Source organism: Microtus ochrogaster, linkage group LG3, assembly GCF_000317375.1.
Source record: "Microtus ochrogaster isolate Prairie Vole_2 linkage group LG3, MicOch1.0, whole genome shotgun sequence".
Taxonomy (NCBI): domain Eukaryota; kingdom Metazoa; phylum Chordata; class Mammalia; order Rodentia; family Cricetidae; genus Microtus; species Microtus ochrogaster.
The window spans coordinates 12868522-12892939 of NC_022029.1; the positions used below are offsets into that span (position 1 = coordinate 12868522).

Genomic DNA, 24418 nt, shown 5'->3' on the forward strand with positions numbered 1-24418 from the left:
GGGTTCAGGTTAGGATGTAGGTTCAGGTAAGGACTTTCTGAATAAGATTCCGGTTGCCTAGGAAACAAGACCAACAATCAAAAAGTGGGACTTAATGAAATTCAGAAGCTGTTGTGCTGCAAAGAAAACTGTTAATTGACTAAAAAGGCAGCCTACATAATGGGGGAAAATGTCTTTGCCAGCTATATATCTGACAGAAAATTATTTGTCTAGAACATACATGGAACCAAAAATACTAAAGACTGAGAAAGAAAGAAAAGAAATAGTTATATACTGGGCTATGGAATTGAATGGAGAATTCCCAGAAGAAGAAATATAAATAAATAAAGCATATTTTTAAAAATGCTCATCAACCTTAGTCATCCAGGAAGCACAAGAGAGAACTACATTAAGATCTTATCATGGACAGTAGGGCTGAGATTAAGAAAACAAAAAGTAAGATATCCTGCAGAGGATGTTGGAGATGGGGAACCCTCATGCACTGCCAGTGGGAGTGCAAATTGGTGTAGCTATTACAGAACCTTAGGAAAATGTATGGAACCAAAAAACAGTAGACAAAGTGAGGTAAATCCAATTCAGAAACAGAGGTATTACATAATCTCATTTCTATGTGGATCCCATTAGTCAAAGCTTCAGATTTGTATGCTTGATTTGGCATACCTGAAGAATCTTGAAGTTAAAGAAGAACCATCCTTAGGTTGAAGGAAGAAGTTCCCTAATGGGGGCAAGAGAAATAGAAGAACATGAAAGCACATCGCCTCCCCAACAAAATATCTGGTAGAAATTTAGACAAAAAAAAAAGAATTGTGTCAGAAGTCACCTGCCATTAACAATTTCTTCCCAACATCCCTACCCCCAGCTTGTGCATTGGAACACACTAGTTTTCATATTTCTTTTCCTCATCAATGTACATTTTTGCTTGTGCATGGGTGAGTATTCGGTAGTTTCCTTTAGGGGTGATTATGCAGATAGGATTAAATGTCCTACTTTGGAAAAATAAAATGATGTGCATTTGAATAACAGAACAAGAAGCTGAGGTTTATGCAATACCACCTAACATTCCCAGTGCACCTTTAGAGTTAAAATACCTGCCGTGGTTCATTATCCAGTTACTCTGTGAGGGATGGAGTAGATATTGTAAGAAAAGGGAGAGTATAGTAATATGTAGTGGAATGATGAGACTGGCCTAGTGGTGAGTTCTATTATTAATAAATAAGTAGATTAAAATAACAGATAATTGTACTACTCATATCACTAATGCTAAACAGCAAAATCGCTCTCATTGGTATATTCCAAACCTCTCCTAAGAGCAGACACTGGCACAATAAGTTAGGTTCTTTCATCTTTATGAGAAAAACATTATAAATGCTAGGCACCACATAAATATATTTACCTATGTAATATATTTACCTATGGTCACACACTAATGAGTGACAAGCTGGATGTGAACCTAAACAGTCCTGCTCTGGAGACATACCCCTAACAGCTGTTCTTTCAAGGACAGTATTTACGGTCAGGCACACAATCATTCTGAACAACTAGTAAAGAGTTCCTGGTTGTATCTACCATGTGCCATTGCTCTTCCTCCCCTGCTCCTGTTGCTTCCTTGACCTTCCAAACCTTCACTTGACTAACTCCCCACATGCAAGTCAAAGCTCAGGTGCCAACAGGGACACCGTCTTCCAAGGTCCCTAAAAGCGGGATGGGTCCCTTGTCTCACAGACTTACAGTGAACAGCCTATATGTGAACAGACGCATTCACAGTCTTGTTTCCTTTCAGCTGGCCTTAGAGACCTTGCCTATTTATTCCTCTTCTCACACGCACATGGTACGGCTGGAGCAATACCACGTATATTCTAAATCCATTGCTTCTCCAGCTGCCCTCTGCCTAGACCTTGGTCCTCTGTCTTCCCCTGACTTCCAACAGGGCACACCCTGGACTGTCCATCACCTGGTCCTACTGCAGCCTGCTTTGTCAGTTTCCTTTGGCCTCCTCCCTCAAGAGATGGCTGCTGTGCATAGAACGCTCCAGCAACATCCAGCTTTTCTTTGTTCCAGCCCCACTGCACCCTCAACCACTCCTCCACCGCCCTCTGCCAGCCAGCTGTCACTATACCTGGCCTTGTGTTCATATGCACCTGAAATGCCCTCTGCTCTCTCTGGCAAGCCCAAAAATGCAAGGTTGCCTACACTCCATGGTCCTGGCCGGACCTCTCCTGAACATAGTTACAGCGTGTGCTCCTGATGTTCTGTGCCTGACCCAAATGCGCAAAGCAATCCCATACCAGTTTGGACTTATTATTTAAAAAGGTTATTTATTTGAGGGGAAAAAAATTACAGAATGCCGTCCTACATGACCAGGAAAGGAGTTTAGTCAAACCGGTTTTTAAAGAGAAAAAGACCACGCCCCAGTGGGCTGGTATCTCAATGGCTATTGGCTGAAGGAGTGGAAGGATTTCTGCAGCATGGCCCTATCTAAGGACTGGCTGCATTGCCTTCCAATCTCTCTTTCCTTCAGCCACTAGGTGCTATCACCCAAGAGCCATCGTAAGGAATATGACCAATTAAACACTTAGGCTGATCCCGATGGTTCTGCTTCTAGAAATTTGCAGCAGATTTTCCCTAAATGCCCAGGAAGCTTTCTCTGATTGTAATGTAGTCCATTATGGTCTTGTATAGTATTAAAATGTCTACCACTGAAACAGTGTTTTAATAGATACAAGTCTCTCATGTACAAGATTGGGCACTGGTTGTCTTCCTGACTGCTTAACCTACCTGGCCTGGCACAGATTATCTGCTAAGCAATTTGGGATGGCCCAAAAAGTATGCTTAATACATGCATTCTCTTATCTCACAGCCCTCAACTAAACACGAGAATCTATGAGTGAAAGAGTAAAGCCCCCTACCCCAGTCCAGCTCTGCTTATTTTGATAACGGGTAATCTTCTTGGCCTTGTACAGGGAGAATATTATTAATCCTTTTAGGGGGAAAAGAACTCCATTACCACCTGGGGCAACATCATACATACACAGGAAATAACCAAAATGATGAATTCTGAAAAGGAAACCATTTCTGATCAGTATGTCGTTATTAGAAGAATCTCCAAAAATTGATGAGATTGTGGCTATGATTCCTAAGTTTCATGACAACAACTTGGAGATAGCTTATTTCGATCCAAGGAGAGGTTGCTTCTACGAAGTACCGTGCCTATGCTTCTGACAAGCAATTTCTTGGCTACCTTTATATATTTGGATTGCCCATTTCTAAATGAACTCTTGAATATCCAAGTGTTGATCCCCACAAAAAATGCAAAAGAGAAATCCCAACTCTCCCATGGTGCAGCTAACAAGATAAGCTGTACGTATTTCTGATTTCACTTAGCTTATTGTTTACAAGCATGTGTCTATTGTGTATAATTTATTACAAATTCCTATCCAAAGCAGAAAGACAGATTCAAAGCAAATAATTCATTATTGGATATACCATAGACATAATTCTCTTCATTGCTAGTGAATAAAATTAACCCATCAATGTAAATAGCTATTATTTTTATATTAATTTTGTTGGTAATGGACTGTATATTGCTGACATTCTGTGACGTCTTACTTTTCCCATTAATATACATCCACTCTACTTAATGATTTATTTGCAACCATTTGAAGAAAGTAAAATCAAACTTCTTCTAAAGCAAGTTGAAATCACCCAACCTTACTGGGCTCCTTCCTATTCTTTTCTTGCCTATGTTGTACAAGATATTGAAGATGTCAAGTAAGACACCCTCATTTCCTTCCTGGATTTCATCATGTATTTTGAATATAAAGACCAAAGCAAATGACAATATAGCAGTGAATATTCATAGATCTAGTCATAAATTCACTGAAAGGACAGGGACAGCTGAGTAAGGGGTTGGCATAGGCCAGGGCAAGTGACTTTCCCACGTTAGGTTATGCTGAATTAACTTGAGGTTAACATTGGAGAAAGAATCCAGACAAGCTGCTGGTTTTCTAGAGCTAGAACATTGAAATCAAGCAACACACATTTTTTTTCTATCATCATAATCTAGAGAGACTGTGTCATGCTGCCTTGGATTTGCTGTCTGGCAGTGATTTGTCAATCCACTGCGCCCATGTCTGTCTCAGTCCTGGTCAGATTTCTCCCGTGTGACTGTATTTATGAATACACTGGTCAGACGGGATTAAAAACCAACTCTAACCCAGAATGCCTTTATCATAAATTGATTATATCTGTAAAAAATTTATTGTCAAGTAAGATCACATTCACAAGTAGACCAGAAATTTAGGGAATGAACCCCGCTCAGACAACATTTGGGAAACAGACAACAGCGTGGATGAGAGCAGAAAAACTCTTGCTGTGTTTGAGTAACCATCAATCCTTCTCACATGGTTGAGCTGAAAGACTTTGGGAACCCCAACAGGAAGGATGAGGCATGAAGAATAATGAAAGCCTCATTGCACAGATTTGAGTTCCACACTCAAGAATGTGAATTCCATCCTGAAATGGATGTATGCCATTGTTCTAAGAGTCACAGGATGCAATTTGAAGTTTTAGAAATGCCCCCTTGGCAGCAGAGTGGAGAAATGAAGAAGGCACAGATTAGAAGAGGTGAGTTCAAGAAGTCACTGAAAAAATTCTGGCAAGGAATGATAGGAGTCTATACAAGACAGTTGTAGGCTATATTACAAAGAAAGTGTGTTTAAGACTTGGTGGCTGGAAGTATGGAGTAAGGACAGTGAGACAAGGATACCTTGGACATTTCTGGCTTGAATAAAAATAGAATTGCCTTAAAGGGGATGAGTGTGATCACAGTAAAAATGGATGTATGGATGTGTTGGGGATGTCTTTTACAAGGTATCAGAAAGACTAGTAAATGGAACTTGTCAGCCTTGAGACTAGTGGAAGCTCTGGGTGGAGACAGCTTGGATGTTTGGGGTCATGTAAGTGAGCAAAATTTTAGGTGGAGTGCATGGAGTGAAAAGAGCAGACTTCTAGGGAACGCAGCATTTATCAACTGACAAGGGAAAGGGGAAATATGTAATGAAATTATAGAGCCCTCCATAGAGAAGAGAAGAAAACAGACTAAGAGCAAACCACAGCTAAAGAAACTTCCAGAAGGAGAGTATCCTGAGATTTCTATTGCCATAATAAAATATCGTAGCCAACCTGGGGAGGAAAGGGTTAATTTCACCTGCCAGCTTGTCGTCTGTCACCTAGGCAAAGAAAGGGCAGGAACATGGAGGCAGGAGCTGATACAGAGGCAATCTTTACTGGCTTGCTCCTCATGGTTTGTTCAGCTGCTTTCTAACAATACTGAGGACCACCAGCCCAGAGGGAGCACCATTCCCTGTAGGTAGACTCACCTCATCAATCATCAATGAAGAGAATTAATGGCAGCCTTGCCCACACGCATTTTTTCAGTTCAGGTTCCCTCTTCCCAAATGCCTCTAGCTTGGCTCAAGTTGACATGAAACTAGCCAGCACAGACACAGTGGTCAAAATAACAAATGTTCCAGGGAGGTCCTCAAGATGGGGGTGGGGGATAGGGGCAGTGAGCCCATCCATTCTCACAGAGGCTAGCTAGTCATTTAACAAGGACCATTTCACTGACCAAAGAAGACAGCCAATTTGGGAGTGACTTCAGGAAAAAATTGTGAAGGGTTTGTAGCCTCATCACAAAGTTGAGTTGTGAGGGAGTCAGAGCTCTACACAAATCTATAGCCACCCTGGTCAGGAAAGAGTGTGCTATGATTCCACTCAGGTTTGAAAATAGGGTGCTATAGAATAGCCTCACAGGTGGGGCAGGACCTGGGAAGACATCGGGGCATCTCCCACATTGGGGACAAGGGGACATACTTTTTCAGGCAGCACAGGGTTTCTCACATTACTGCCGCTATTATTCATCAGGAATAAAATGGTTTCCTTCTTGTTCCATATCCTGAACTTTGTTCACTGCCCACCCTTCCAAGATCTGTTTTGGTGTTGTTGTTTGACTGCTTTCTGCAGCACTCCTGTGTTCTGCTCTTCCTATCTGTGTTCTATTTTCTCAAACCTATCAGTAAAGAGTGCTCCAGCCCCTCCATTCAGTGCTAACTAGGCCTCAAGTAGAAAATATTGGCGATGGAGACTTTAAGTTGGTAAAAGGATATAGGTGATGGGGATGATGAGAACAATATCCCTTGCCCACCCCTGTACATTTCCTGGCTTCCCCCTTGTTATGAAACTGCTTCCTTAGCTAACATCTCAATTTGTTCACATTGAACCTATGGAGAGGATGTAGTCCCCTTTGTCTTCCAAGACTTCTGAGTCAGTAAAGAGAAGCCATGAGAAAAATCACCTATAGTTTCTGTATGGGGACAAAGAGAAAGAATTGGGTTTTAAAAGGAAATTGCATATATAAATAATAAGCAAAAGTAAAATCAAATTTTGAGTAATAGAAGTAATTAGTAAAATAGGAAATGAAATGGGTCTATAATTATATTAAAAATTCACTAAAGCAAATTAGATTATCATCAGCTAATGTCTTGTTGCTCATATCAAGATAGTCTAAGAGACTTAAAGATTAACACACTCTGCAGAATAAAGAGAAAAGTAAATACATAAAACAAAAACATGGTTATACTGGTGCAGAGTATGTAATTTTCATCAATAATTTTCAAAGAATGACTGATGTATTTAAAAATTCATTGCTCATATAAAATGATACCTATACTGTTTACTGGAAGAGGGACAAGTTATCTCTGAAAAAAATCTTACTGTTTTTCCCTGTTGTACAAGTTCAGCCAAGAATTCCTAGAATTTATTTCTCTTGAGATAGATGATGCTCACAGAATGATCCTTTGGAAGAAAGTGTCCCTGACCTACATTTAAACTGTAGACATGATTATAATAGATTTGAGCACTGCATACAATGGCCCACATCCCTTTAAGATGAGTGAGGCAGACAGGGTTTTATCTTTCATATTCCTTTATAAAATATGTGACCAAGCATTAGCTCATCACATCAGAATCACATCAGATTGCATTTTAGAGGGGGCGTTATGATCTGTCATTGCTGGGGATGAGGACAGGCAAGCAAACAGAGGTCTGCTTCATTAAGGGAAGAAAAGACTCCAGGGAACAAGATAACCAGAGTTTCTGCAGCTCTGAGCTGAGCTGTGAGGGAGAAGAAGATTCTGAAGCTCGTCCCAAAGCAGATGTCATTAGTGTTCTGTTAGCTAGGGCACAAAACTGCCAGAGCGAATCTTATCCAACTGTTCACTGTTCTCAAGGAAAAAGAAAGCTGGCCCTTTGCTTCTTTGTCATTTTCCCCCTTATTCCAAGATAGCACATACAGTCCAAGGTCAAAGAGTACGCAAACCTCATCCAGCAAAAAGTACCTACCTGCTCTAAGCAGGTACGGTTATTTGAATATTGGTTAGACTTGACTAGAATGTACACATCATCAGACATTTTCAAGTAGAGTTCCAGAGTTTGTGTATGTTATTCAGATCAGAGACCCAGGATTAACTTGGAATGTAGCATTCTTCTTACACAATGCAATCGCTGAAAGAAAAAGTATCAGCTCAGGACCCCCACGACCAAGTTCTCAGACCAAAGGAAGTTTATTTGTCCGAGAAGGACAGAAGGCAGGAATTAAGAGACAAACACAGGGGACAGAGGATAATGGAGAGGAGGGGAACAAAGAAACGGTGGGAGACTTTGTTCCAGAGAGACAAAGGACTACGTCTGGATAGAGAGGAAATACATGGTACACAGGAAAAGGGTAGTTTCATCAAGGTAAAGGAGAGACCTCATGTTAGGAAGAGGGGTCTAATTTATTTGAGCATGTTAATTAGATGAGCCAAAGGGAGCTTTTGATTGCTGGACTTAAATACTTTGATAGCTGGATCTTGGTAGTTAGCCTCAGAAGGAGGAAATGGTCAAATAAGGGAATAGACCTTGGTGGGTAGTTTTAGGAATGAAATCTAATGTTTTCTTAGCAAGAGCGGAAATCAGAAGACGGCCACAACCTCCCAGATCTACATGCTTGAGTTGGCATGTGTCCCTTCAACTGCTTTACCCTCAGGGTAATGTGTGCCCAGCACCCCTTCCATGTGAAGGAAACACACACACACACATACACACACACACACGAAAGCAAGAGGGTGTGAGAAGGAGGAGAGGAAGAAAAGAGAAAGAGTTTGAGAGATAATCACTAATCCCTGTCCCTTTTCACCTTAATAGTCAGTCATATAGGGTGTGTGGGTGTGAAACACTCCCACCCAATATATTCATCTCTCAATACTGAACATTGTCAGGGTAGGATGACGGGATGGCAGCCACTTAGTCTTTATTTACTAGCCAGTTTCCATATTGATGTAATTAGCTAAGAAAGCTCACTGGGAAGGCAGATACGCTGTAAAGTTTAGGGTTGGAAAAGAATAGTTGCTGGCTGACATGCACTAACTCATTCTGCCTTCCCCACCACAGCATCAACCCAGGAGGCGCCAGTCTCTACAAGGTCCCATGAGTTCTTGACCTTGATGCCACAAAAACTGCTGCCCACCTTAGGTTTCTGCGTTCTCTCTCTCTCTTTCTCTCTCTCTCTTTCTCTCTCTCTGCCAATTCCCAGTTCCAGGCTAGGCAGAAGGCACTGCTAGAGCAAGCAGTTGGGGCTTAAGAAAGCTTCAAGACACAGCTTGGCAGGTAGGAGAAGCAGGGAAATATGCTCCCAATCAGATGGTGGCACAGGAAGCCAGCTCCCTAAGCAATCTGAGCTGTTCATTCACCAGATGGTCATGGGGCTTCAACTTAGAGTCTATGTGTACTTTATTGAGAGTGAATCTTCAGTGTTTGATAATACTTGCTTAATTTTCCCCCTAAGAATTAAACTGTTGCTACCCTTCATTATAACCTAGAGGATGTGGAGCAGAATGGATTGATTGGCCTTTGAACGAAGTTTGTCCTTGTGCATGAGAAATCTTTTGGCAGGAATGATTGCCCGTTAATCAGGCATAAGCCCATCAGACCAAAGAGATTCCATAAGAGAAGTAAGTGCTTCCATGTTGACTTCTATATGAAGCTGCTCCTGGTGAGCACAGAAGTTAACTCTATAGAATTGGGTGAACATACACAGCAATCTACATTTTCCAGAACTTTCCAGATCATCCTTATATTTGGGCCCACTCATTCAAGTCCACCCAATTGTTTCCCAGATGAAGATCCTGTTTCTTTTCTAATTCCCAAGTCTTCCTCCTTTCTAATCTTCCTACTGCTCCATGCTATCTTACAGCTTATTCTCTGGAAAAGCATCCCAGGCACCATAAGAATCAACACCATTACATGTACGGGCCAATCAACGATGGGAATGTGTTCTGAAAAGTGCATTATCAGTTCATCTCAAAATTGTGATGCAGTTGTGCTGGTCCACAGTATGGCTTCTTGAAGCAATCAAATGCGGTGCATAGGAATGTTGGAACTGCTGCAGGAATATTATGTGCTATTTCACAGTAGACATTTTTTAAGGACAAGTACACTCTAAAATAATAACAATTCTGGTACAGTAAGTAAGCAAACCAATATGGTCACCTACTATCATTAGAGAGAGTTACATCTGCACATCCTTCTTTGCCCAAGGCTTAAGCCTACTGTCAGCTTCCTTGTTTAGGATGGTAGCATCGCACTATGATGTCTAAATTGTCACCCTTATGACCTTATGGGAAAACTATTCTATATCTGGCCACAATTGACAGAAATGTCACCTAGGACTCATAGCTGCACTATCAACTCAAATATTTCTTTTTTGCAGCATCACTGTAAGCACAAGTCAGCTCCAACAAGCAGCATTAAAGACTGTCATGATTCATCTGGACATAAAATACTCAAACACACTTTTGTGTCAGTGTCTCTTGGTGCACCATGTTCTCTCCATACTTCTGTGTGTTGTGCATGCTTCAGGCAGTAGTACTATTCCCTCCCACACTGCTCAACTTAACCCCTTTGTTTCCTGCTCTCTATCCTCATAGACTTCAGCTATCCCTCCCCTATGTGCCTTGGCCACTCTGTAGTTAGCATTTCCTTAGACTCCTCTCTCTTGCTGATTTCAACCACTCTTCTTGAGATCAGAGTCCATGCTGATTTTGTGTCTTTAGTGCCTACAGCAGTTGTCTGTGAACTCTGGGTACTCTGGGTAATGGGTGGAGCTGAACTCAACTGCAATTGGAAACAGCAGGAAGGAAGATGTGGTGCTTGCGAAGGACATGGACCATCACATATAAAGGCACAGATGCCAGACACAAATCAGGGTACAGTGTGTCACACAGACTTTCTTGTTAAAATGAATCTTGGAATGGGTGCTTTTACAATCACAGAGTAAGTTCTCAAAGTTTGTGTGGTTTCTAGAAATTTCTGAGGCAGGAGTGAGTGACGATGCTCTGCTCTGATAATCTAGTCCAGACTTCTACTCCTGTGTCTTACCTCTGCTGTTGAAAATGCTTTCAAGCACTGTACTATTTAGATTTAACATGGCTATCGCTTTCAGGGGGTTAAACCTTATTTCTCAGTGATGGTTGGATTAGTGATATAATTAAGCATTTTGGTTAACTTGAATTTTAGGCTTGGGAACATATTTACTAAATTTTCATATAATATTAACAAAGTGAGACTGCCATTCAAGAAATGTTTAATGTTTCAAATTAAGATTGCACAATTGCCCAGTGGTGGTGGCTCACACCTTTAATCCCAGCACTTAGGAGGCAGAAGCAGGCAGAACTCTGTGACTTTGAGGCCAGCCTGGTATACAGAGTCCAGGACAACCAAGACTGTTTCAGAGAGAAACCCTGTCTCAAAAAAAAAAAAAAATTACAATCTACCAAGACGAAAGGAGTGCATTCACTCCTTTCTTTTTGTATCCAGCACTTCTGTGAACAAAAAACTGCAGGTCTCACCTTACACAGGAAAGAAGAAACTTTCCTCTGTAACCAAGCATGAGTGACAATGGCCTAGGAACAGAGTTAGGTTTTTCAAATTTCATGGTTGATGATGGAAGCAATTTCATGAAGTTAATTTATAGTAACAGAACAAAGAAATGAATCAAGTCACTTTGCTAATGCGCTGGTGAGAACATTAAGAAGGTAATTACAGCACAGCGGAGAAGTCTCAGCTATGGGCCTCAGATGCTGTCGGATGACAGGCTTTCGGTTGGTAGACACTAAGGTTTTGTTAAGTTATTCCATTATAAAGTATCTCTTTCAGATAGTCGAAGGGGTTAGGTCTGACACAGAGGGGGAAAGAAAAATCTACTGAAGGGGCTAAAGGTGACTCAAGGTAAATTTTAATTAGTAATGGACCTGCAGTATCCCAACCTCCACCTCATTGAAGTTCTGATCAGTTAACCAGACTTGCAGAGGGTTTGGTCTAAAGGTGCAGCTCTTTCTGGAAAGTTTTGTTCCCTATTCTAAAGCTCCATACACTGGGTTCTGCATTAGGCACCAGAGCACACACTCAGCACATGCCTGCACACATGTGTTCTATGTGTGTATCTCCAGTGAGTCTCTTTGGATTTATGAGAGCATAGAAGAGAAGTAATTTATAAGAACATGAGTATCTTGTCAGAGGCTATGCCACTGGAAAAAAAAATGCCTCTTCTTCCTCCATCAACCATAGACTGCCAATAATCTTCAGGGAAGATTGGAGCATCATGAACCTTTTTCCCTTTCATGACAGGATATTGAGGGTGTCGTTCTCAGGCTGATCGTGTGCAGCTGCTGAGAATTTAAGAGGCAAGACCTTGTTATTTCTGGAATACAGTGTTCCATAGCTCCCCGCCCCTTCTTCCAGCTCTTGCATTCGGTATGCCCTCTTCTCCATGATGGCCCCTGTGCTTTATGGCAGGTGATGTAGATGTCCTATTTAAGGCCGGTCATTTTACACTCATTCAGTCTCTCTCGGGTGTCTTGAGTATCAGCCTCAGCAACCCCACAGGGTCCAGCTAGATTCTCTATGGCAAAGTGAAAACCTGGCTAACTGAATCTGAGGATAAAAGGAAATAAATCTGCTCTCATTCTTTATTTCCTGGAGCGAAGAAACAGCAAGAAAGAGAAGTAGGAAAAAAAGAGGTGATCTCCACCAGGTTTTTAATTTTTACAGACATGGTTTAAAAAATTCCATAGGCAAAGATGATTATATGCATATCAAAATCACACAAAGGGCAGGTACAACCTGACAAAGCAGCAAAGCAGCGCCCCAGAACAGGTGGCACCACCCATGGAGTCAGCATCCAATGGGAAATACCTAACATTCCAAACCATTAGATAAAGTTACTAAATGTCCCTGAACCTGGACTTCATCCACACCAGACCTGTCTGACTGGTAAGGATGGAGTCTTTCTATTCTTTTGAAATTCCTATGTGATCTGTTAGTAGGTAGTTTTGTGGGACTTACTCTATGTAAATCTGAGTGTTAGAACAAAGAGTTAATGTTATCGCTCTAAGGCCTCGTGGTATGGGGGAATGGGAAGGTCTTTCCATTGCCCATGCAGAAGTTATTTTGGGAATGAATCCCATTTTGAAGGGAAAATCATGGCTTGACAAGGCTTTTATAGATTTGACAATGACTTTTTCCAAAAGACAAGTGTTCCCACAGCTCTGCTGAAGGGGTTACTCCATGTGGATGTGTATGTATACACTTCCTGTGGATTAGTCTATAGATTTGTCAGGGGTACATCTACTGTATAATACCTGTGGGCTCCAAGAAATCTCAGCACATTGATCAGTAACCTCCTCCCGCTGCAAAAAGAACCTTCTATGCCCAAATACAAAAGCAGCACTATGAATCTCTCAACTTAAACAGAGTTATTTAGAAGGCAGTTTGACAGGCACATCCTATCCATTTATCAAAATGTTACCAGTGGTCAGGAGTAGGTCAGAAGTTTCTAGGTTCTTGGCATTTTATTCAAAGACTTAAAATAAGTTCACAAAGGTTTTAAAGTAGCAGGGGAAACTATTTAAGGGCAAGGCAATAATACATTCAAGATATGTTTGTGAAAGGGGGCACATGGGGGAGAGCACTCGAGGGTCCCAAGTCACTGTCTGTCTTCTTTTGTGGAGTCTGAAGAAAGACAAGCTGTTTGCTAAGAAGTATGTGATGCTTTGAATGAAAAATGCTTCCCAGAGGCTCATGCATTTGACTTGATTCCCAGCTGGGTGGTGCTGTTTGGGGGGAATTTTAGAATTTTTAGGAGGCGCAGCTAGTGAAAGTACATCACTAGCGGTGAGTTTTGAAGGTTTACACGCTTGATGGTTTCCTGCTCCTCTCTGCTACTTCTTGTATACAAATGCAATGTGATCAGCCTGCTTCTTGCTCCTCCTGCCATGGCTATGGTCCCTCTGGAACCAAATCAACTTCTTTCTTCTCTAGACATATAGGCCAATGAAATAAACTTCTTTCTTCTTTAGGTTGCTTTTGATCATGGTATTTTTCATGGTAACAGAAAAGTAATTAATACAGGGTAAATTTGCATAATTCCCTATTTTGATTGACAGATTTGAGTTAGGAAAGCTTTTGATCACTGTGCACATCTTTTCTCATGATGCACTTGATTTTTTTTTTGTCTTTAGATATTTTTTATTTCTTCAATTTTTATTATCAGGAGTGACTGAAATAAAAAATATAATTGAGTCCCTTCATTATTGTCATTATGGAAATGGCTTTAAGAGAAAACTGGTCAGATGAATATTATTGCTTCCCACTTTTCAACTGGTAAATAGTTGCCATTGATAAAACAGACAAGCCCAGAGAATCTGTCTAGAATGTTCAAGATATGGTGTATTATACAACATGCCTGTTCTCGGGGAGAACACCTTCGACATAATTATGTGTACTTCTTGATCTCATCATACAAGACAAGCACAAAGGCACCCACCACCCATTCCCCTGAGAACGTTGGACCATGTACCCTTGAAAAAGGCCTTCCTTCGTCACGAGCAATCTTCCTCCAGCAGTTGATCGTGCCTGTGTACATGATGTCAGTTCCTTTGCGTCCTGACTGCATCATCATACGACGGCGAACCGTGTCAAAGGGATAGGAAGTCAAGCCAGCGACAGCAGTGACAGACTGTGCAATCTTCCAGCTGATGAAGATGTGAGTGTTCTTGGAATCTGGAAGCATTCCCTTTGCAGTGTCATAGATGCCAAAGTAGGCAGCTCGGTAGATGATAATGCCCTGGACTGACACATTAAAGCCTTGGTACAGGCCCCTAATCCCATCAGATTTGTAGATCTTAACCAGGCAGTCACCAATGCCTTTGAATTCCCTTTCAGCTCCAGCTTTGCCCACATCAGCTGCTAGACGGGTACGGGCAAAATCAAGGGGGTACACAAAGCACAAGGATGTGGCCCCAGCGGCACCACCTGATGCCAGGTTCCCTGCAAAGTAGCGCCAAAACTGGGTCCTCTTGTCTACACCACCCAAAAAGATCTGCTTGTATTTATCTTTGAAGGCAAAGTTGAGAGCCTGGGTGGGGAAGTATCTGATGACATTGGCCAGGTTACCACGCCAGAAGGACAGGACTCCCTGTTCCTTGGGGATACAAACCACTCAGTCTATACTGCCCTTGTATTGCTTATCTGCCGTGATTTGCTTGCTGGCATGCTGCACCTGCAGCAGCAGCTTGACCCGCTCGATGGGCGCTACCGCCGTCTTAGAGATGGCTGCGGCCACTCCACCAGCCAATAAATCCTTGGCGAAGGACACAGCGGCATCTGTCATGTTGAAAGAGAAAGAAAAGGCAGGGGAGCACGGAAGGGGACTGGCTTGACAACCGGCTTCTACTCCCGGACTCTGGGGCGATGCACTTGATTTTAATCATATGCACATCCAAATATGCACAGGTATAAAGAATTCTCCAAAAAGTTCCAAGTAGAGGACACACTTTACCATATTGCCTATACATCCAAAATTATTACAGGCCTGATTGCTCTCCCTATTCTGCACTACCTAGATATAGCTGGAGAGCATTTCAGTAGAAACTGTCTATAACTGAAGGTCAGAAATTACCAGGAGGAGAAATTATATTATTGTTCAGAGAAGGATGTGCACGCAGCTCCACACAGGGAAGGGTCGTAGGCTGCTATCTAGGTGTTGGTGCTCTGTTCAAAGAGGAGTGCCTGTGTATAGAACTGTCAGACAGAGGTCTATTATGGCTCTGTCCTTGGTCTATCCTTGACACACTTTTGGTTTTAATTTATCTTGTAACAGTTTTGCACACACACATAATCCATTCTGATCACATCAGTCTATTTTCTCTTTTCTTCCTGATATGCCTATCTCCTCTCCACTTGCCACCAAGTCCCCACCCCACTTGTGTCTTTTTGCTTTGTTTTGGTTTTGCTTTGTGACTCATTGGGTTTAACAAGGGCTGCCCAGGTGGACTTGAGTAAGAAGCTCTCTGCTGGAGCCTTGGTAACTCGACAGTGCTAGGGCAGCTTTTGATTAGATTGTTTGTTTTCTTCTTGTTTTTCTGGCTTTTACATTCCTTGTGTTATCTGGATAGTAATCTTCTATCAGCTGTGTAGCTGGTAAGAATGTTTCAAATTCTGTAAGCTATATCTTCCCTTGATTTTTTTTTTTTTGAATTTTACGAGCTCCCACTTTTCAATGTTTACCCTATTTCCTGAGCAATTGTTTGGAGAGTATCACCCTCCCTTTTTCCTCTATCCCTCACACACTTTCTGGACATTAAGGGGCTGAGTTTTGTACAAAGGGAAAGGTAAGAGTTTAGCTTTGCTCTTCAACGTGCAGCTATCCAATGAGAGCTTTTGATATTTTTGTAAAAAATGAAGTGGCTATGACTGTGTGAACTTTTACCTGCAGCTTTTGTTCTTCTGCATTGGTCTATATGTGTGTTCTTGCGGCAGGAGCATGCTATTTTTGTCACTACGATCAGGGATGGGGATAGGTTCAGGAGAGCGCTATTCTTTTTGCTCAGAATTATTTGATGATCCAGGATCTTTTGCACTGTCATATGAATTTTAACATTGAAAAATTTCTGGAGAATGGCTTTGGAACTTTGATTGGGAGTTCATTGGAACTACAGACTGTCTTGTAGAGATGGCCATTTTCACACAGACTCCTCTGATTGGAACTACAGACTGTCTTGTAGAGATGGCCATTTTCACATACTGACTCCTCTGATCCATGAGCACGGGAGGACTTCCCACCTTCTAGTGTTTTCCTCGGTTGTTTCTTCCATGTTTTCATCGTAGAGGTCTTTCACGTTTTTGGTTAGGTTTATTATTCCAAGATGCTATGTTTTATTTTCTGAGGCTATTGTAAATGGGATCAGTTCCCTCTTTCTTTTCCAGTATCTTTGTCATTGGTGTGACCCAAAGGCTACTGATTTTGTATGCTAATTTCATATACTGCCATTTTACTACAACTATCAGTTCTTAGAATTTTCTGTTTGAGTCTTCAGGGTCTTTTAGAGAAAATTTAATAAAAAAAAGCAGAAGATAAGTATTGCTTGTATCAATATTTGATTTGGGAGAAACAATAAAGCACTTAGATATAAATATGTATATTTGGTTTAATATATTTAAATCAGGTTGGATCAAAAGGTTTACAGTTCATTGATATACATGAATGATAGATAAAGTTTGTGTTTGTGAAACCTTAATATTTCATTGAATTGGTAATCCAATTAAACCACTTAGAACAATTAGAAACATGTTATAAAGAAAGTAAAAAAAAACATTTAGTGCAAATGCAAGTTTGCTTTGCACATTCAAGCAATTGGGAATGCGAAGAGAAAATTTTCTTCTTACAAATCCTGACTTCAAAAACGCTGAGGTTACCTTGACTAATACCATAGTGTGGTTGATTATGAGACTTCCGAAGAAGGCTTCTCATGGGACTGTCAGAAATATGTATACTGGGAACGTGGCTCTTCCCACTTCTGAAAGTGGGTCACACCCCTGTATAGAACATATACTAATGGAAATTAGGAAAAAATGGCAATAATAAAATCAATTCAAAATCAAACAACTAATGCATTTGAGAGGCTTCTGGAAGTATTCTCCCTGGTGTAGTAGAGACTCGGTGCAGCTTTATTTCTGAGCTCATAGCATGTGCACATTGCTGTCCTACCACACAGCAGTGAATACTGCCTGAAATACCTCCACTAGCATTCATGACACTGTGTGTTATGACCTGAAGTGTCATTACTGTACATATAACATCTTCTGCTTCTACAGAAACATAATATTTTTATTTCAAGACTTTTAATATTTTCTTATTGTAATTCCTCAGCTTAGGTCTTAGTATATATTTGGATCCTGTCATGTTAGAACATTTGGCTCTGAAAATTGCTTTTTAGTGGGCCTGCAGAAATGGCTCAGCAGTTAAGAGCATTTTCTGCTCTTGTAGAGGACCTGGGTTTGGTTCCCAGCACTCACATGACTTACTCACAGTAACACCATCTGTTACTCCAGTTCTAAGGGATCCAGGACTCTCTTTTGGCCTTTTCAGGCACCAGGAATACATGGTGCTCATATGAGCATACATTCAGGAAAACACACAAAATAAAAAGAAATAACTCTTTAAAAGTAGTTTAAATTGCTATTTAAGTTGCTGAATTGATTTATTTATTTATTAAAGATTTCTGTCTCTTCCCTGCCACAGCCTCCCATATCCCTCCGCCTCCCCCCAATCAAATCCCCGTTTCTCATCAGCCTGAAGAGCAGACCGGGTTCCCTGCCCTGTGAGCATCCAAACAGCCTAGGCTCCCACAAAGCCAGTACGTGCAGTAGGATCAAAACCCAGTGCCATTTTTCTTGACTTTTCAGCAGTCCTCATTGTCTGCTATGTTCAGCAAGTCTGGTTTTATCCCAGGCTTTTTCAGACCCAGGCCAGCTGGCCTTGGTGAGTTCCCGAAAGAACATCCCCATTGTCTCAGTGTGTGGGTGCACCCCTCGAGGGCCTGAGTTCTTTGCTTATGCTCTCTCTCCTTCTGTTCCTGATTTGGACCTTGGGGTTGTAAAAAAAAATATTTGTTGAATTTGACTTGTTATTCAAACAAAATTTGCATCATTTTCTGAGTTGGCCCTCAACAGACTTCTGCCATTTTGTACCACATATTTATGTGAAGCAACATTCTAGCATTGGCAGTTGTACAAAGTACATATCATTCTAAAAAGCAATACTCAGTGTCCTGAAGTGACAAGCATTCAACCAAGATTTAATTATTTATATAAAAGTAAACAAGGATTTGCATAGCATTAGTATGCAAATGTACTTTAATCTTTAATAAACAATACATTTATATGCATACCAAAGAACTGTCTTGAAATAAATTTATTTTAAATCTATCAGTAAATGTTTGTGTTGTATACTTTTTTTGTATAGCTATGAGAACTAGCAGAGCATTCTGGGAGCAAAAGTAACCACAAGTAAGAAAAGCTTAAAAATTTCTTGGTTGTATGATGTTACTGTAGCAGCCTTAACCGTTGCTGTGCTGGGTCACTGATGCCACCCCTGCCCGGCCTCTTTCTGCCCATCCCTTTACTCATTTATGAATCCTACATGTTGCAGACATTCATCATGGTACAGGCTGAATCCCTGGTTTTTGTCACAATCCTCCTTAGCATATTGATGTCTGTCTGAACACATTAGGGCTATGTGACAAGAACCATAGACCTGGCCAGCTTAAACAACAGGGATTTCCTCATGGTGCCGAAAAGGCATGGGCAGACTGGAAGTCTGGTGAGGCAGCACCAGAAGGTTCCTGTCTTCTTGTATCCTAGCAAGGCAGAAGGGCTGAGCGATTCAGTCCTTTTTACAGGACCAATGATCCCATTCATAACATCTGCGTCCTTAGGTTCTCATCATCCAGCCATCATTGAGATTAGCTTTCAAAATCTGAGTTTTGAACCACAATTATGCAGTCCAGAGTAGAACCCTTTTCTTACCTTTGTTTGATTACTTTGTTTGTTTGTGTGGGGTGTTGCTGCTGCTATTGATTGATTTGCTGGGGGTTTTGAGGTTTTTTTTGCTTGCTTGCTTGCTTGCTTGCTTGCTTGCTTGCTTGCTTGGACTGGATTTGGTTTTCCGGTTGCAGATGGGCTTTCTGAGACAAGGTCACACCTATCACAGTCTCCTCTAATTTCTGGGATCACAGGCACATTCTACCACATTCAACCGAGTTTACACAATTCTCTTTTGAAAAATATTGCTACAGTCTGGATATGGAGTGTCTCTCTCCAAAGAGTCGTGTTTTGCAAAATGGTCCTGAGCTAGCAGTACTATCAACTGATAACTAATCATGAGGCTTTTGATTTCATTGATGACAAGTTAATAGGTCAGTGGAGGATGGAGATCACTGTCACTTGTCCCTGGACCCTTCCTGTCCCTCTCTATCCCTATCTGTGTCCTCTCTACCATGAGGTGAGGTGCTTTGCTTTACTCCGTGTTCTCAGCATGACCCTCTGTCTCTGTATATACCATAAACCTGGCTACAAACAGTGGATCTAAGGAACCTGGAACTGAAGCCCATGAAACCAAGGCAAGCCTTTCCTCTCCAAGTTGATTAGCTCAGGTAATACATCTTCATGGGGGAAACTATTCCGATATAATCCCTCTCTATCTTCTCTTCCTACTGATTGTCTAGACTGTTGATTTAGCCATAGGCATCCCCCCCTTGTCCCCTGCAGTATTCTCTGATCCCGCCATTCCTGTCCTGGAATGATGTCAGTGAGCTAGGAAAGGATGCAGATGTGGGTCAGTCATTCTACTCATTTTTTTTAATCGGACTTTAGGGAAATTGATTAAATATTTTGAGCTTGGTTCATCAATTCTAAAGTATGAGTGAAATGAGTACCACCTCTCCGGATTATTGTGGGGTGTAAGTGAGAACTATACAGTCTTCAGAACACAAGGACACCTGTAGCAAGCCACGTGTACAACAGGATGTTTCCATCTCATAATTCGCTGTCCACCTACAAGAGACAGAAAGCACTCTCAGACTTTCCGTAGACTGACACATAGACTCCTACTTCACAGCCTGCCGCATCCCTGAGTGGTGTAGATTTGACCTCTCCTTTGGTGCTCCTTCTCATATGCATGCGGATTTTTCCAGCCTAAACCAAGTCCCCACTTCTGCATTTTCAAATTACTGTTTTTATCCAGCATTAAACACTATCATTTTTAATAGACTTATTTCAGAACATCTTTCTCATATAAACTAGCCCGAAACCTTTAACACTTGTCTACTTCAAATTTCGCTACAGTGAAGCGAAGCAATGCTAAGAACAGGAATGTGCAGTGCTGTGGCAGATATGACTCAGCTGGTAAAGGTGTCTGCTGCACAAACCTGGTGCCTGTGTTCAGTCCTGAAACCCAAGAGAAAAGAGAACCAGCTTGACCCTCCTCACATGCATGGTATGTGCGTGCCTACACATACACCTCCCCCAACATACACATACATGTTAAATAATGATTAATAATAACAAATTATTTTAAAAGGTGATTCAGTGTTTACAGTTCTTGTCCTGTTTTCCCAGCTATTCACTCAGTAGCAACATTTTTAGCAACCACCATTGCCAAATTTTTCCAAAGATTTCATAAACATAAAAAAAAAAACAATGTTGTATTTCTATTCCATGCTTTCAGGCAAAATAATTAGAGCCAACTGATGTGGTGGCTAGAACAAGAACTGACTAGTAAGCTGAGAAAGAGTTCCTGGCTCCTGCTGAGCAGACACCCCAAGACTGTCAGCTGATGGGACTCCATGTCATGGGCCTCATCAGTAAATTTGTTGCTGGGAACAAAAAGCTAGTCACTAGTTAGAGAACTTCTACTGTGAACCCTCTGGTGAGCTCCATCATGTCTATGCCAGTTATTTCACTTGCTTTTCAAGCTCACTTCCTATAGGTAGAATTATCAGGTCAAAGTTTACCTCAATGATATGGGTACCTCTAATCTTCTCCGTCTGTTCATGTTTTCAAAAACAGGACTAAAATGTCCAGTCTTACCCTGCCCATGTAACTACTGTGGCTGTAGCGTCAGTGGTAATTCACTTGGATGTAGTATCAGATAATGTAATGGAGTCTTTCATAACTGCATGTATATGAGTTCACCAAGAAACTTCCTTAATTTGCATCTTCTACACAACCTTTTGTGGTGGCTTGAGTGAAAATGGCCCCATACGCTCATCAGTTTGAATGCTCAGTCACCAGGGAGTGGTACAATTTGAGAAGGATTAGGAGGTGTGGCCTTGTTGGAGAAAAAGAATATGTCACTGGAGTGGGCTTTATGGTTTCAAAAGCACATGGCACAGCCCACTTCCCTTTAGTCTCTCCCTTCTTCTCGCTCTGCCTAAGGAGTAAGATGTATCCTTAATAAATAATAAATTAAAAAAATAAAAAATAAACTATTATCTCATATGATACTTAGTTACTTTTGCTGACATATATCAATAAAATGATATATATATATATATATATATATATATATATATTCATAAAAAAAAGATGTAACTCTCAGCTACTGCTCTAGCTCCTGCCTGCATGCTACCATGTTCCATGATAATCATGGACTAACCCTCTGAAGTTGTAACTAAGACCCAATTAAGTGTTTTCTCTTATAGTAGTTGCCTTGGTCCTGTTGCTTCTTCACAACATTAGAGCAGTAACTAAGACACCATTGTATAATTAATTGTAGCTACGAAGCTTATTACTTTGTTCCAAAAGAAATAATGAGAACAGCATTGTGATTTACACTGTTGCTTTGTACTATTATAGAAATTTTTCAAATAAATTATACTGGGTATGTCAACAAAATTGTAGATGCAATAGGAAGAAGTCACAGGAGGCAGGGAGGGAGGAGACCACCCAAGCATAGTATGACCCTAACTTATCATCAGCCTTAGACAAAATCGTAATAACCCACAACATATCCCACAACCTCTGTGTTCACAGTCACTTCTTGAGTTTGTCAAAAACCTGTGAATATGCAAACGCAGCTGCTCCCTAGACAAGAAGATATCAGAGAAGACTTCTTAATCTTTTACATGTTTCTGTAAATCAATTTACATATCACATTTTCCCCTAAGTATTTGGAACAAACAAATGAAAAGGCATTGTAAGCACTTTCTTGCCAGCCCCGATAAGCTTTACCCATCTAGACATGGAAATAGAAATTCCCTGACTTCTGATAGATATGAGATTTATCATCTAGATGAGTCACCCCTTTGGATTAAAACAGTCTGTTTATAAGTAAAAACTACCCCGGCACAGGGATAGTCCGGCACAAGTGACTTAAACAAGATTTGTTCTTGTAACTTCAAGACATCACTGCAATGTCTTGTCAACTATGGCCAATGAATATTACTGACGATGCCTGGAGCTTGTAGATAACCAAGAGAGATAAGTGTGACTTCTTTAACTACTTGTGACCAGCTGGCCTCCTTACTTAACAAAAAGCAAGTAGGAAGTGTCTTAATGTCAGAACAGCACAAACCCTCTCCTCTAATGGAAATGTTACAGGGTATGGACTATGTGAACATTGACTTTGAAATTTTTGTATTGTTTTTGAATGAATTATGTCACTATATATACATTAAAATTTGAAATGTATAAAATAGTTTAGGATAAAATATTTCTCTACCCTGTCCACTTCACTGCTCTGATCAATTCCATATTTATCCTAGCAGAAATAGTTCCTTCATGTATGAATGAAGATCTTTATGTCCACCTTTCAGTGAGAATGGTAGCACTCTGAAGACATTCTTTATCTTGACATTTTTTTAATTATTACTAGTTTTTTTGTTTTGTTTTGTTTGTTTTCATTTCACTTAAAATTGTACTAATGGGCTTGTTCCTTCCCATTTTGCGTTGCTGTCCTCATGAGATACGCTGCTCAGTGTGTTATACTCACCAGGTGCGATGTTGCCATTCATGCAAAGAATTGCCAGTGCATGCTCGTTTAAATTTCTTCTAATTTCATGTGCCAAATAACCCAGTGCATATATGCATTAGTACACTCCCATAAAGTCAGTACCTAAAGTGGCTCAAAGCTCACATGGCCTTGCATTTTTACAAAGATTTCCCTCCACAGGCTGCCCTAACTTACAATCCTCAGAGGTCGAGTATCAGCTATCAGAGCACTCTCTTTACCCTGAGATCAAACCCCCAGTATCTCTTCATGTTCAGCTGGAAGGAGTTATTTACTTTGCAGACATGTTTCTTGCTGTTAAAGACTACATTTACCTTTGCCCCACAAAGTTATTGGATGATTTCTAGAAACAGTCTAGACGGGTGGTTCTGAATCTGGGAGTGGCAACCTCTTTGGGTGTCAAATGACTCTTTCACAGGGCTCACATATCAGATATCCTGCATATCAGATATTTGCATTACAATTTATAGCAGTAGCAAAATTGCAGTTATGAAGTAGAAACTAAATAATTTTATGGATGTGGGTCACGACAATGTGAGGAACTGTGTTGATGTGTTGCATCGCTAGGGAGGTTGAGAACTACAAGTCTCAATTGTCACAAATAGAGGCTAGGTTGGTACTAGAATCTAGTGAAGAGAGGAGAGGAGAGGAGAGGACAGGAAAGGACAGGACAGGACAGGACAGGACAGGACAGGACAGGAGAGTGGGCTGCTCGGCCTCCTATAGCGCATAGGACAATGATCTTTAACCAAAAGGAAGCACAGAATGTTCCTAGTACTAGGGTCCCACACAGCATCTGCTTTCCCTTCATCACACTAAATACATTTTTTTGCAAAGGTCTACATCCTTTAGGGTGAAGTATGTGCCAAAAAAATAAAATGAACCCACTTCTGTGATACATTGGCCTTTTTATTTCTCTTCTCTTACAACATGCCAGTTTTACCCAACGCCTTGCAGGAATTGGGAGCCCCTCACAAGCACGAGGATAGTGCTTTGTTTTGTTTTTTTTTTTTTATCTTGAACCTGTGGCACAGAGAGGCACTCATGAGTACTCAGTCTTACCTTTGAGTCTGACTTAAAGGTTTTCATTTTAATCAAATCCGATTCTGTTTACATTTACTCCCCTGTTCTCTAGATTTTCATGGGCAGTTGTTTTTTCTGAACTTTCAGAATAACAGTGACAGGAGTTCCCAGCTGAATTAGTTATAGTGTCCTACAGATTTGAACACCTACAGGGTATGCTTCATTGGCACAGCATTAAGTCACTGTCACAAGTCAGCATTCTGGGGTGACTTCTGCCTTGATCCTAACCACAGCTGGTTTGTACATTCCAGGATAGGGGCATACTGAGTTCTGAGTTCACCCGTGTTGATTTTTCATACACTTTTATACCTCAATACAAAAAAAAACTACTTTAACATGATACAAAGGGTAACCATTACAGTTACTTGCTCCAATACTTGTTGAGGCATCAAA

The 24418-nt window shown here is 40.9% G+C and overlaps 1 protein-coding gene and 1 pseudogene across 1 annotated transcript in view; one reads left to right on the plus strand and one right to left on the minus strand.

Moving 5' to 3' along the window:
- The window catches only part of Gprin3 (GPRIN family member 3), a 65711-nt gene that overhangs the window by 25574 nt on the left and 15719 nt on the right, over nucleotides 1-24418 (plus strand). The gene's annotated exons all lie outside the window — the stretch shown is intronic.
- On the minus strand, nucleotides 13657-14786 carry LOC101987243 (annotated as a pseudogene).